This window comes from Malaya genurostris, chromosome 2 (assembly GCF_030247185.1).
Source record: "Malaya genurostris strain Urasoe2022 chromosome 2, Malgen_1.1, whole genome shotgun sequence".
NCBI classification, from domain to species: Eukaryota; Metazoa; Arthropoda; class Insecta; order Diptera; family Culicidae; genus Malaya; species Malaya genurostris.
Genome location: NC_080571.1, coordinates 174287479 through 174300540, shown reverse-complemented (window position 1 = coordinate 174300540; position 13062 = coordinate 174287479). Strand labels below are relative to the sequence as shown.

At 38.0% G+C, this 13062-nt stretch overlaps 1 protein-coding gene across 6 annotated transcripts in view; it reads right to left on the bottom strand.

Annotated features, from left to right (window-relative positions):
- LOC131432461 (uncharacterized) overlaps nucleotides 1-13062 on the bottom strand; it is a 567367-nt gene that overhangs the window by 458759 nt on the left and 95546 nt on the right. The gene's annotated exons all lie outside the window — the stretch shown is intronic.

Sequence of the window (13062 nt, the reverse complement as noted above, 5' to 3'; positions counted from 1 at the left end):
TGTGATGTCCAGACTTATATCCATTCACTACACGTTAGATGCACATCTCCTTTGAATTGGACTTTCCGAGACTAATCATTGTGCTTGTGGCGAAGGTTACCCCGATATTGACCATGTTGTTTGGACATGCGTGGAGTATCGTGATGTCAGATCTCAACTAATAAATTCCTTGCGTATCATATTATTTTTCTTTATCATTTCATTAAGTCCATTGGAGTTCCAATTTATATTTCATTTTATGTGACTGTTTTCTCTTCCATGAGTTCAACCAATAGCCAGCTATCTTATATTGAATAAAAGTGATGAACTAATAAAAACAAATCTGAAATAGTTATAAGATCATGTTCAAAATAAATGTATTTCAATTGATGTAATTTATAATAGCAACTCGCTTGATAAAAACAGTGTGTAGATTGACTGATGAATACCAACATACTAATATGATATTCGAAATGTATTTGGTTTAAAGTACTATGTATTGTGGATGCTACGGCGAAGAAAAACTTATATATATATATATATATATATATATATATATATATATATATATATATATATATATATATATATATATATATATATATATATATATATATATATATATATATATATATATATATATATATATATATATATATATATATATATATATATATATATATATATATATATATATATATATATATATATATATATATATATATATATATTGCCTATGAAATAAACGTATTTATGAAAAAAAAAAACCAAATCATGTATATAATAGGGCTGAAAAGTCACCACTTGTGGCTGAGCACCCAATTTAAATCCTAATAATTTTATTTTAACTTACATTCCAATAAATATTTATTTAGAAAAAATTCTTTTTTTTTTGAGTTTAGTAAAATTTAAGAAAAATTAAATATGGAGTGAAATCGTGTTCTAATATTGACGACCGCTTTTTATGGAAATACTAATATTGTGACAAGGCTTATCATGCCGCTTGCATTGGAGTACAACAACATCAAGAACATTTAATCTTGGCGTTTAGTGTGTGTGCTGACTGCTAGCATTTAATAAGGACAGGAGCAGATACTCTGAAGCTGTGACACCAACAGGAGCAGCTTTTAAAGAATACAAAATCACAAATGCTCCACCGAGCTACATCTGACGTCAAAAGTAATTACTTGGAAATTTTCGATAGTGTCGAGCGCTTAGTTATTGACGAGAAGCAGTCATTACTTAATATCAGCAAAATGACCATATCGATTGCTGCAATCTAGGTCAGCGTATGCAGTCATGCGAGGCCTCTTTGCATACAACCATAAGCGACGTCTGCAAATCAAACAAATCCTACAACAAAAATATGAATGAAATGAGTGATAATTTTCTCACCTCGAAAATGAATTTATGATTCCTTCAAAATTTGTGGGATTCCCCAACGCTACATTTAATCTTATTTTGAAAGAATTGAGATATGAAGTCAAATCAATCTCGAATATCGTCGCTAAAGACGTGGAAAACACTCAGTCTAAAGCTCTAACTGAAGAATTGCAAACAAATAAACCACCAAAGCAAATATAAAAAAAAACCCTTCTTAATCCACCTAGTTGTGTACTAATGCCTTTCCCTCTCTTCAAAACATTCTCATGAAAATATTTTTGACGTTTTCATTAAATAATTTCTTACACTAATTTGGGCTCATTTTTGACAAAAATTGATCAAAATTTATTCGAGTAGTCCACAAAACAGTGTTTATGTCACATAATCGGCATCATTTTTCCAACCAAGTGTTTGGCCTTTGCGTTGGCTATTTGTATGATAAGAATGTTACTAATTTATAAACCTTTTTCAATCCACCTAGTGGTGTAATGATGCCTTTCTCATATTACTTATATTTCCAATACATCACTAGCAGATTCTGTCAAGCTTCTTTTTTGAAACTTGAAAAAAAAATCAAAAACTTTCTTCGGTACAAACTACCATCACCTTTTCAATTTGTAAACAGTTATGTAAAATTAATAAATATTAAAATGTGGCAACCCTGCACGGTATACAAAATTGCACAAAGCACGTTGTGTGCTAGGCGGACGCGTTTTCTTCTTCTTCCATACTAGCGTACCGATGCCTAACAATGTTGCAACATTTTGTATGGCAGTTTGAAAGTTTTGATACTCATTAGCCTATAATTTCGGAATTAGAAGTCGGATCTATATAGCATTCCATAGTATCTTTTAAGGCATTGAGAGCCTTAATTTGATTCGTGATTTGTGAAAACCGGTCTAACCGTTGCTAAGGAATCGAAGTGAGTTTCGTTTTTGAGGCATTTCTTCACTATTATCGATGTGTTTGGAAATGGAAAATGGGCACTAGTAGTCCCAAAGTAGATTTTTATATCAACCAACTAACAAGGTCTGTCAACTAGATGAATTTGCCAGTAAATTTTATGAAAATGTGCACCTCGTTTCGCCATCGCTTGTGAAAAAATCCTCATGAAATTGAAAATTTTTACTAATCTCACTGTAATATTTTCATTTTTTGTGCATATCACCCTGTAATTCCGAAACCGAAAGTCGGATCGGGATAAAACTCAATAGCGATCTATGGGAGCGTAAGACCTTACATTTGAATCCGAGCAAGTTTCAGCCAGTGAGAAAATCGAGTGACATTATTTGTCACACACACACACACACACACACACACACACACACACACACACACACACACACACACACACACACACACACACACACACAAACACACACACATACACACACATACACACATACACACACATACACACACACACACACACATTTACTTAGTTCGTCGAGCTGAGCCGAATGGTATATGACATTCGGCCCTCCGGCTTCGGCCTCGCTTCTAAAGTCAGTTTTCACTGTGATTGTATAGCCTTTCTATATGAGAAAGCAAAAACCTTTTTAATCCACCTAGTGGTGTAATGATGCCTTTCTCATATTACTTATATGTATTTCCAAAAATATCACTAGAAGATTCTGTCAAGAATTTTTTTTTCAATCTTGCATAACATAAGAAACTTTCTTTGGGTATGAACTAACATTACCTTTTCAATTTGTGAACAGTTATGTCAAGTTAATAAGATTTTTTTTATATTTTGCATCGTCGCACTAAATGATTAAACCACCTTTACCCAATAGATTTGCAACCGGAAGTTGAACCTGGATTAAACTAAACAGCGAGCTATGAGAATATAGAAACGGTTCGTTTAGTAAGTAACTAATATAGCCTATAAATTGAATCAGTTTTGAGCCAAATCTAGAGGAATGTTACGCTTTTTTGCATCGCCGCTCTAAATGACGGTGTGAAATTTTGAATACACTTTATCTTATGAAAGCATGATGAAATTCAATAGTAACCTATAGGACTATGAGATTTTTTATTTTATAAATGACATCATTTGACACACACTCAAACACATACACGCTTAGTCTTCCGGGCCAATTTTCACTAGTTTTTTTAAGTGATTGCAGAAACTTTTTATATGAGAAAGGCAATAGGTATACTTTTATAGAAAAGCCTCGTTATTATGATTTTGTGATCACACTAACATCTAGGTACAAATTGAATAAAAGATTTATAAATTTACTTATTTTTCCCTGATTTGAATGTTTTGACACTCATCGCCCTATAATTTCGGAACTTAAGGTCGGATGTGTATGAAATTGCACAGTATGTTTTAAGACAATGAGAGCTTTAATTTGAATCATGATTTGTGAAAATCAGTTTAAACGTTGCTGAGAAATCCAAGTAAGTTCCATTTTTAAATCTTTTCTTTACTATTATCGGTGCTTTCGGAAGCGGAAACTGGGGACTAGTAGTCCCAAAGTATTTTTATATATACACTAAATAACAAGATAATAGCAGTAAGTTTTATGAAAATTTGCACTTCGTTTCGCCATCGCTTGTGGTAAACCGTTTTTAATCCACCTAGTGGTGTAATGACGCCTCTCTCATATTACTTCTTTCAATAAACTGATACACCGAAGAAGGATATAAATAACTTTCCGAAAGACGTATCTGTATTATAACGTTTGATATACTTTTGTGAAAATAGTGACTTTGAAAATAGTGACATTGTGAGAGTGTAATGACGTGACATAGTAGAATTAAACGGTACAACAACAGTACTATTAGTGACAATATTCTACCATCTGCTCAACCGGAAATCTAGGGACAATGGCTACCAAGCCAAATGAGTCTAATAGGTTCATTAAGGGGCGGGTAGGGTCTAACACTTTTGAAAAATCATTTATTATTTTGTTTGCATTTTCTTATAGTAAAACATTTCAAGAATATTCTGTGAATTTTTTAAGTTTATCGGAAAAACATCTCTGAAAATTATGGGCCTTTACTTCTGCTTATCTCATACTGCGAAGAAGTAAGAGCTTGGCACACAGGCCCAAGATTTCTGCTTCATTTGACTTATAAACTTGACAAAACATTATTGAAATGTTTCATTATAGCAAAATGCAAAACAAAATATTAGATCCTACGGGCTCCCTAGAGTAATAAATTGTTTCCATTGATTTCCCAGACAAAAAACTTCAAACGCGTTTTTCTCGAAAGCAAGTTTTGAAAGTCCGTGTCCATCGTAACTACTGCGGAAATTTTGTTCAAACTTTGCACACACTTTCTACATATAAAAAACCAGACCCCAACGTTTTCCTTTCCGATGATTGTTACTTTGGGGAGCTTTCGCAGCTACAAAATGGCAGATTTTATCGTGAAAAATCATGGTTTTCACTTTAAACAACCACCAAAAGTTCAAAAAATTAAAATAAATCAAACAAAAACGTTGAGGTCTGGAAAAACTTCTACTCTAATTATGCTGCTTTGATCAAAGGACTACCAAATGTTCGTAAACCTGGAAAAGAAATATGGGAAATAATTTCTTCAGTGGGTTCCTCAACTCAAAAAATCTCCAAATGGCTAGTAAAAGAATTCCAATCTATGCCAAAAAAACTCTCCACTAAATTAGTTCCTACCACACAGGTATTCGCTACTCAACTTCAGAACTTAGGCTGAATTGAAGATAACGAAATGATGGTATCTTTCGATGTAACCGCCTTATTCCCAAGAGTCCCGGTGAAGGACTCAATCAACAAAATTCAACAAAATTGTGGTAGTTTACGGAAATGCAAAGTACCCTAACTCGACGTTGCCTGGAAGTAAATTATTTCAAATTCAGAGGGGAATTTTATAAACAATTACAAGGGGCACCAATGGGTAATCAACTCTCCTCGTTTTTATGTGAATTATTTATGGCATACCTCGAAGAACTTTTTAATAAGCAGGGAATATTACCTTATCGCTGGTGGAGATATGTAGATGATATATTCTGCATCATCAAACGCAACGATTCATCAAACTTTTTAGAAATAATTAATGAATTACATAAAAATATTAAATTTACCTATGAGGAAGAGAAAGACAACAGTTTACCTTTCTTGAATATTCTTATTGTCCGGGAGGCAAAATCCTTAACTTTCGAAATATATAGGAAGCCAACCAATATGGACCGTGTCATACCAAATACTTCTAATCATTCCCATCAACACAAAATGGCAGCTTTTCACCATATGATTCACAGAATGCTATCCTTGCCCCTTAGAAAAGATGCTGCGATAAAAAAGAAAAACTTTATTTTCGAAATTGGAAAGTTCAAGAGTTCCCGAGCACACAATCCATCCCATCTTCGATAAAAAATTAAGACTGTTGAAAAAACAATCACTTACAACTTTGACTTCCCCTTCTGCAAATTTTGAAAGAATATCTGTGGACTTTAATCTAAATATGTTACACCCATTAAAATCAAAACTAAAAAATATTGGTTCAGATTTAATATTCAGGAGTATGAACTAAAGTTGAAAACATTACTAGGTTCTACAAAAGATCCTACGAAAAATTAGAAAAAGTCTGGGGTATACAAAATCTCGTGTCTTCATTGTGATAAAATATACATCGGGCAAACTAGAGAATACTAGACATTTGTTTCAAGGAACATTTCTCAGAAATAGCGAAAGCACCCAAGGGATTGGAAAAGGAACTACCACATCACTTCAAGTCAAAAATAGCAGAGCATGCCTTTTTTGAAGACCAAATTCATAAAAATCATAAAACAAATTTCCAAACCATGGAAATTAGATTCAGTTTAGAAATATTCGAAAATAACTCCACCTCTTAATTAAACCGAGACCAAGGGAATAGATCTTCTTAGCTTTTCCAGTTATCCAAAATAAAAACAAACACAGAAATCACTTAACCTCTTCCAGTTTCGGTTACTTGTCTTTTCCTTTTCAATTTTTGTTTCTTTTGTGGTTTATCTACTTACGTATTTCACAGAAGGATGAAATTAATTTCCCACGGCTCCCACCGAAGAGGGATGTTCCGAATTTGCCATCACTTCATTTTTGAAACAATGACAACAAAACTACAAAACTGCAGAACGCGGTTAGATCAAATTGTTAACGCCTTAGCAAACAGTTTAACGCCTTAGGCAAATTCATCATCGAATATGCAATATAATGAGTTGGTTATAGTAAATTGGAATGCTTGCTCACTCAGGAGCAAAACTGCTGAATTGTCCGACTTTCTTCAAGAGAATGATGCCGATATTGCTATTTTAACTGAAACTCATCTTAAACCTGAAATTTCTATTTTTATTTCCAATTACAGGATTAACAGGCTCGACAGAACAACTCCCAGAGGAGGGGGAGTTGCCATTGCCATTAAACTTTCCATTCATCATAGGCTTCTGCCAGTCTATAAATTGCAACTCATAGAAGCCATTGGAATTGAGATTACAACGACGATGGGACCCATAATCATCATTGCAGCGTACTGTCCCAAACAAACCAACCTTCGAGATGGTACGTGTGCATGATTGAAGCGAGATCTGGCTATGCTCACTCGACGACAGAACAAATTCATCATTGCTGGGGACCTGAACGCACGGCATGAGCTGTGGGGAAACAAAAGACAGAATCGAAACGGATTCGTACTTTCCGAAGATTACGAAGCTGGACAAAACAACATCCTCGCTCCGGATCAACCAACGCGACTTTCCAGATCGGGAGTTCATTCCATTTTGGATATATTCATCAGCAACATCGCCATAGACAGCTCTCCGGTCGTGATAGGACGGTTCCAGTACAACATATGCCGAGTTCCTCTCTTCAAATCGACAGTGTCACCAAGAAACTCATCCGACTGCGAAATATCTACCGGAGGCAGTATCAACGAACTGGCATCCTAGATAAGAAGACTTCTTATAACAACTTAACTAGGATAATCCAGGAAAGGATATCTGAGTTTCGCAACAGGAACTTCCAGCAAAAGCTTCGGGAAGTTCTCCCACATTCAAAGCCCTGCTGGTCCTTAACGAAGGTGCTTAAGAAAAAACCGAAGCCTATTCCTCCTCTGATGTCACCCCAGGACGCAGCTGAAGGAATACCTTTAATCACACCAGTAGAGAAGGCAAATGCGCTAGGCCAGCAGTTTGTGTGTTCTCACAATTTAGGACTCAACATTGTTAGTCCACATGAAAGAGCCGTTGCAGATAGCGTAGCTGAGGTTGACCAATCAGACAGCTTGGTTCCTGAGGAACGTAGAGTCACTGCGAATGAGCTGATGGCTATTGTGAAAAAATCCAAAAATATGAAGGCCCCCGGTTTCGACAACACATTCAACATTAAGCTGAAACATTTGAGTATTCGCTCATTTGCTTAGCTAAAGTTATCCCAGTTTTGAAACCGGGGAAAGATCCTTCCTTTTCCAAGAGCTATCGGCCCATCAGCTTACTCTCTGCCCTATCCAAGCTGTTTGCAAAGTCAATACAAAGGCGAATTCTTACTTTCGCAGATGAACAGGAATTATTTCTGGAAGAACATATATGCATCGTGTCCATTTTCGTCGCAATTCCAGTACCGTTAGGACCTGTCTAGCCCTTTGCAGTGCCTGGTCTGGTGACCAAACTCCCTGCACCTGAAACACCTCTCCATTTTCTGGTGACTCGAGAGCCAGTCACAGTCACAGCAAGCGCACCGCCCATCCAACCTAGATATTTCCGGTTACCGCCAGCTTGTTGGCCGCATCTACTGGTAGTCGGATTGCCGTCATCTGGGTATCCGCAAACGATCTCCTGATTCGGATTGTCACCGTTACTTTCAAGATGTACTGCTCGGTCAATGCGACCCTCAACACTTCCTCAGCGGTGACCTCATCCAAATCCTTGACTTCTACCACTGCCTCCTGTGAAAGAGCTCTCACGATGGCCTCGCTGCCCAAGGATTTCGCAATGAGCTCTCGATACTCTGAGCTCTTATCCGAAGCATCCTTCCTCAGCTCGAACAGCATCTCTCCTTTTTGGGTGCGGCTGATCTTTACCACGTTTTCACCCAACTCTTTTAGCTTCGGGTCCTCCTTCACTTTCCTGAGGAGCGCTGCGTACGTCGTCTTGTTGTTTGCCTCGACGATCAGTGCATCACCCTTTTCACTGTGCCTAGAGGATTGGTCATTTTCTTTATTCTTCTGTTCATTTTTTTTGTTTTCCTGTTTTTCTTCTTTCTTTTCTGCAGCTCATCCGTCAAGTTCTTAGCCGCAACTACTTTCGGCTGTTGTTTAGGTACGCTCCATCTGCTAATCGTCGACAGCTGCTGCTGCACTTCCTCACGCTGCAGCACTTCTTCACGCTGCTGCTCCGCGTGTCCGCACTTTGTTGTGAAGCCGCTTCTCGTCGCTGTTCTGCTCCTTCTGTTATCCTCCTCTGGTGAACGGATTCGCCACCTTTCCGCTGTTACTTCCTTTTTCTCCTTTCATGTTATTGGGTCCCCCCTTCGGGCAGCTATCTTCAACCGCTGTACATAGTCGCTTTCATGATATCTTGGTTGTCTATGGAACAGGGAGGTCAAGCAAGGGTTGAACACGTACCTTCATGGGGTTCGTGTCCAGAGCCAGATCAGCGTAAGTCGGGAATGTTACATCTGAGCCTAGTACCCATCAAAACTGACGGACAGATGAAGAACGTTTTCGGAGACCTGCCAAGGTTCTACCGGGACGGAGACACACGCACCATTAGCCCACTCGGCGTTTCAAGTAAGTGTCACCCTTCTTAACTCAAGGAGCAGAATGGCGCAAATGTTGGCCCATCGTCACCATCCGATCCGTATTCCGTAGTCCGTTCACATTTGCGTTGACCAGTATGCCATAATCAGGATTTACTGGCATCGATCCTGATGTTGGCACTCCGGGTGGTTGGGCTGAGGCGCTTTGGAAGCGGTACCAGGTCGCTTGCAGACGTGTGGCTTTTTTATGGGAATCCAACAGAGCCCACTGTTTAACCCCCACCGCATCTTAGGCATCCTCCGCTTGAGCTGTCTGAAAACCAGACACTCTCCAAAGGAAGAGCCAAAAGTGGTAATTCACACGGGTGTGTGAACGGTTATCGCTTAGGAAAGCTCCTAAGCTTCCACCCGACTCGCAGGAGGCAGGGATCGTCAAACCTGTAGACTCCTGTTCCTGCTGCCCTATGTGTGTGTGTGACAAATAATGTCACTAAATTTTCTCAGGGATTACTGAACCGATTTTCACAAATTCAAATTCAAATTAGGTGGTGTTATGGTCCCATATACAGCTATTAAAAATTATCCCGATCCAACTTCCGTTTCCGGAATAACAAGGTGATGCGTACTCAGAGAAATCTGAATCGAATTTCACAAACTCAGATTCAAAGATGCAAATGAAGGTTTTGAAATTCTGTTCTGTGTTTTCTGTCCCAGAAAAGTTGATCCAGATCCGACATCCGGTTTCAGTATTACAGTGCGATTAGTAAAAAATTTCAATTTCATGAGTATTTTGTTACTAGCGATAGCAAAACGAGGTGCATATTTTTATAAAATCTAGTGGTAAATGTATCTAGTTCGCAGATCTTGTTATTATATTTTCGTATGAGCTGTTATTAGAATATTGTCACTAATAGTACTGTTGCTGTACCGTTCAATTCTGCTATATCACGTCATTACACTTTCACAAAGTCACTATTTTCACAAAAATGTATTAAACGTTATAATACAGATACGTATTTCGGAATGTTATTTACATCCTTCTTCAGTGTATTGGTTTTATAAGTTTATTAAAAGAATGCTTTTTGTTTTTGTATAAATATCTGTTTATTAATCTTATTTTTTGTGTATTACATCAACATTTTACAGTACAAGTGTTTTGACCCTTTGGCCTTTCATCTTTGTTGTTCATACGATTCGTTATTAATAATAGGTATTTTAGTTACTCTTGTTTTACATACTAATGATTAATCATAATATTTATTTAAATTATTTATAAAATATCTACCTACTTATAACTATCCCTAACCTAATACGTACAAATTTTGAATTATTTGTATTTGAGTGACTGAGTACCTCTCTTCAAATTTCGTGCAGTATTGTTCGAATTTTTGTTCTAGTATATCCAGGGAGGCCATTTCATGTACTTCACTAGTCCTTGTCCAAGGGAGTAGATTTAGAATCATCTTTAAGATCTTACTTTGAATGCGCTGAAGCCTAAGTTTGTGTGTTCGGGCACAGCCCCGCCAAACAGGGACTGCGTATTCAATTACGGGGTAGATGATTTATAGACTTATAGACAGCCATCTGATTCTTCAGGCACAGTTGAGATGTTCTACAAATCAGCGTATACAGAGACCTAATGAGTATGCTGCATTTTTGAACGATTTTGTCAACATGTGACCTGAATATCAGATGTCTGTCAAAGGTGAGTCCTAGATAGATAACTTCGTCGGACCATTGGATGGCCTCATCACCGAATCGTATTCGGCATTCGTCTGATGGAACAAGTTTTGGAGATCTTGAATAAGGAAACAAGATGACCTGAATTTTTACTGCATTGATCACAATTTTCCAGCTTGTAAAATATTCAGTTAGAGCGTCCAGACCTGTCTGTGGTTTATTCTTCAGAGCATTAATGACACGACCTTTGTAGAAAATGACAGTATCATCAGCAAATTGTGACAGAACACCACCACCCGGAAGAGGTGGGATGTCTGATGTAAAAATTTTGTATCGGATGGGACCTAGGATACTTCCTTGGGGTACACCAGCAGGAATAGTAAATCTTTCTGAAAGTGCATTATTCAGAGAAACCTGGAATGCTCTATCTGGAAGATAATTTTTGATAATTTTAATAAGATACATGGGCAAATTATACCGATGCAGTTTAAACACCAGGTCATCGTGCCATACATTATCGAATGCCTTTTCAATATCCAATATTGCCATGGCAGTCGTTTTTTACATTGATTTGTTTTGCTGGATGATGTTGTTAACCCTTGTGAGTTGGTGGATGGTGGATCTTCCTTTCCGGAAGCCAAACTGTTCTTCCAGATATAATTCCTGTTCATCTGCGAAAGTAAGAATTCGCCTTTGTATTGACTTTGCAAACAGCTTGGATAGGGCAGAGAGTAAGCTGATGGGCCGATAGCTCTTGGAAAAGGAAGGATCTTTCCCCGGTTTCAAAACTGGGATAACTTTAGCTAACTTCCACATTGAAGGGAAGTAACCAAGCTCCCAGCACCTGTTAAAAATTTTAGCTAGGAAGTCAAATGAGCGAATACTCAAATGTTTCAGCTTAATGTTGAATGTGTTGTCGAAACCGGGGGCCTTCATATTTTTGGATTTTTTTCACAATAGCCATCAGCTCATTCGCAGTGACTCTACTTTCCTCAGGAACCAAGTTGTCTGATTGGTCAACCTCAGCTAAGCTATCTGCAATGGCTCTTTCATGTGGACTAACAATGTTGAGTCCTAAATTGTGAGAACACACAAACTGCTGGCCTAGCGCATTTGCCTTCTCTACTGGTGTGATTAAAGGTATTCCTTCAGCTGCGTCCTGGGGTGACATCAGAGGAGGAATAGGCTTCGGTTTTTTCTTAAGCACCTTCGTTAAGGACCAGAAGGGCTTTGAATGTGGGAGAATTTCTCGAAGCTTTTGCTGGAAGTTCCTGTTGCGAAACTCAGATATCCTTTCCTGGATTATCCTAGTTAAGTTGTTATAAGAAGTCTTCTTATCTAGGATGCCAGTTCGTTGATACTGCCTCCGGTAGATATTTCGAAGTCGGATGAGTTTCTTGGTGACACTGTCGATTTGAAGAGATGAACTCGGCATATGTTGTACTGGAACCGTCCTATCACGACCGGAGAGCTGTCTATGGCGATGTTGCTGATGAATATATCCAAAATGGAATGAACTCCCGATCTGGAAAGTCGCGTTGGTTGATCCGGAGCGAGGATGTTGTTTTGTCCAGCTTCGTAATCTTCGGAAAGTACGAATCCGTTTCGATTCTGTCTTTTGTTTCCCCACAGCTCATGCCGTGCGTTCAGGTCCCCAGCAATGATGAATTTGTTCTGTCGTCGAGTGAGCATAGCCAGATCTCGCTTCAATCATGCACACGTACCATCTCGAAGGTTGGTTTGTTTGGGACAGTACGCTGCAATGATGATTATGTGTCCCATCGTCGTTGTAATCTCAATTCCAATGGCTTCTATGAGTTGCAATTTATAGGCTGACAGAAGCCTATGATGAATGGAAAGTTTAATGGCAATGGCAACTCCCCTTCCTCTGGTAGTTGTCCTGTCGAGCCTGTTAATCCTGTAATTGGAAATAAAAATAGAAATTTCAGGTTTGAGATGAGTTTCAGTTAAAATAGCAATATCGGCATTCTTCTCTTGAAGAAAGTCGGACAATTCAGCAGTTTTGCTCCTGAGTGAGCAAGCATTCCAATTTACTATAACCAACTCATTATATTGCATATTCGATGATGAATTTGCCTAAGGCGTTGATTTGATCTAACCGCGTTCTGCAGTTTCGTAGTTTTGTTGTCATTGTTTCAAAAATGACGATCAGTTGTTCAGCAGAGAATAAGTCACCACAGTCATCCTTTGCTTGTGGTTGATTATTGCCCCTTCCAGGAGGGATTTTTGAGGAAGATTCTTTTTGCGATCCAGCGGCTGAATCTTTTGGATTGCTGCG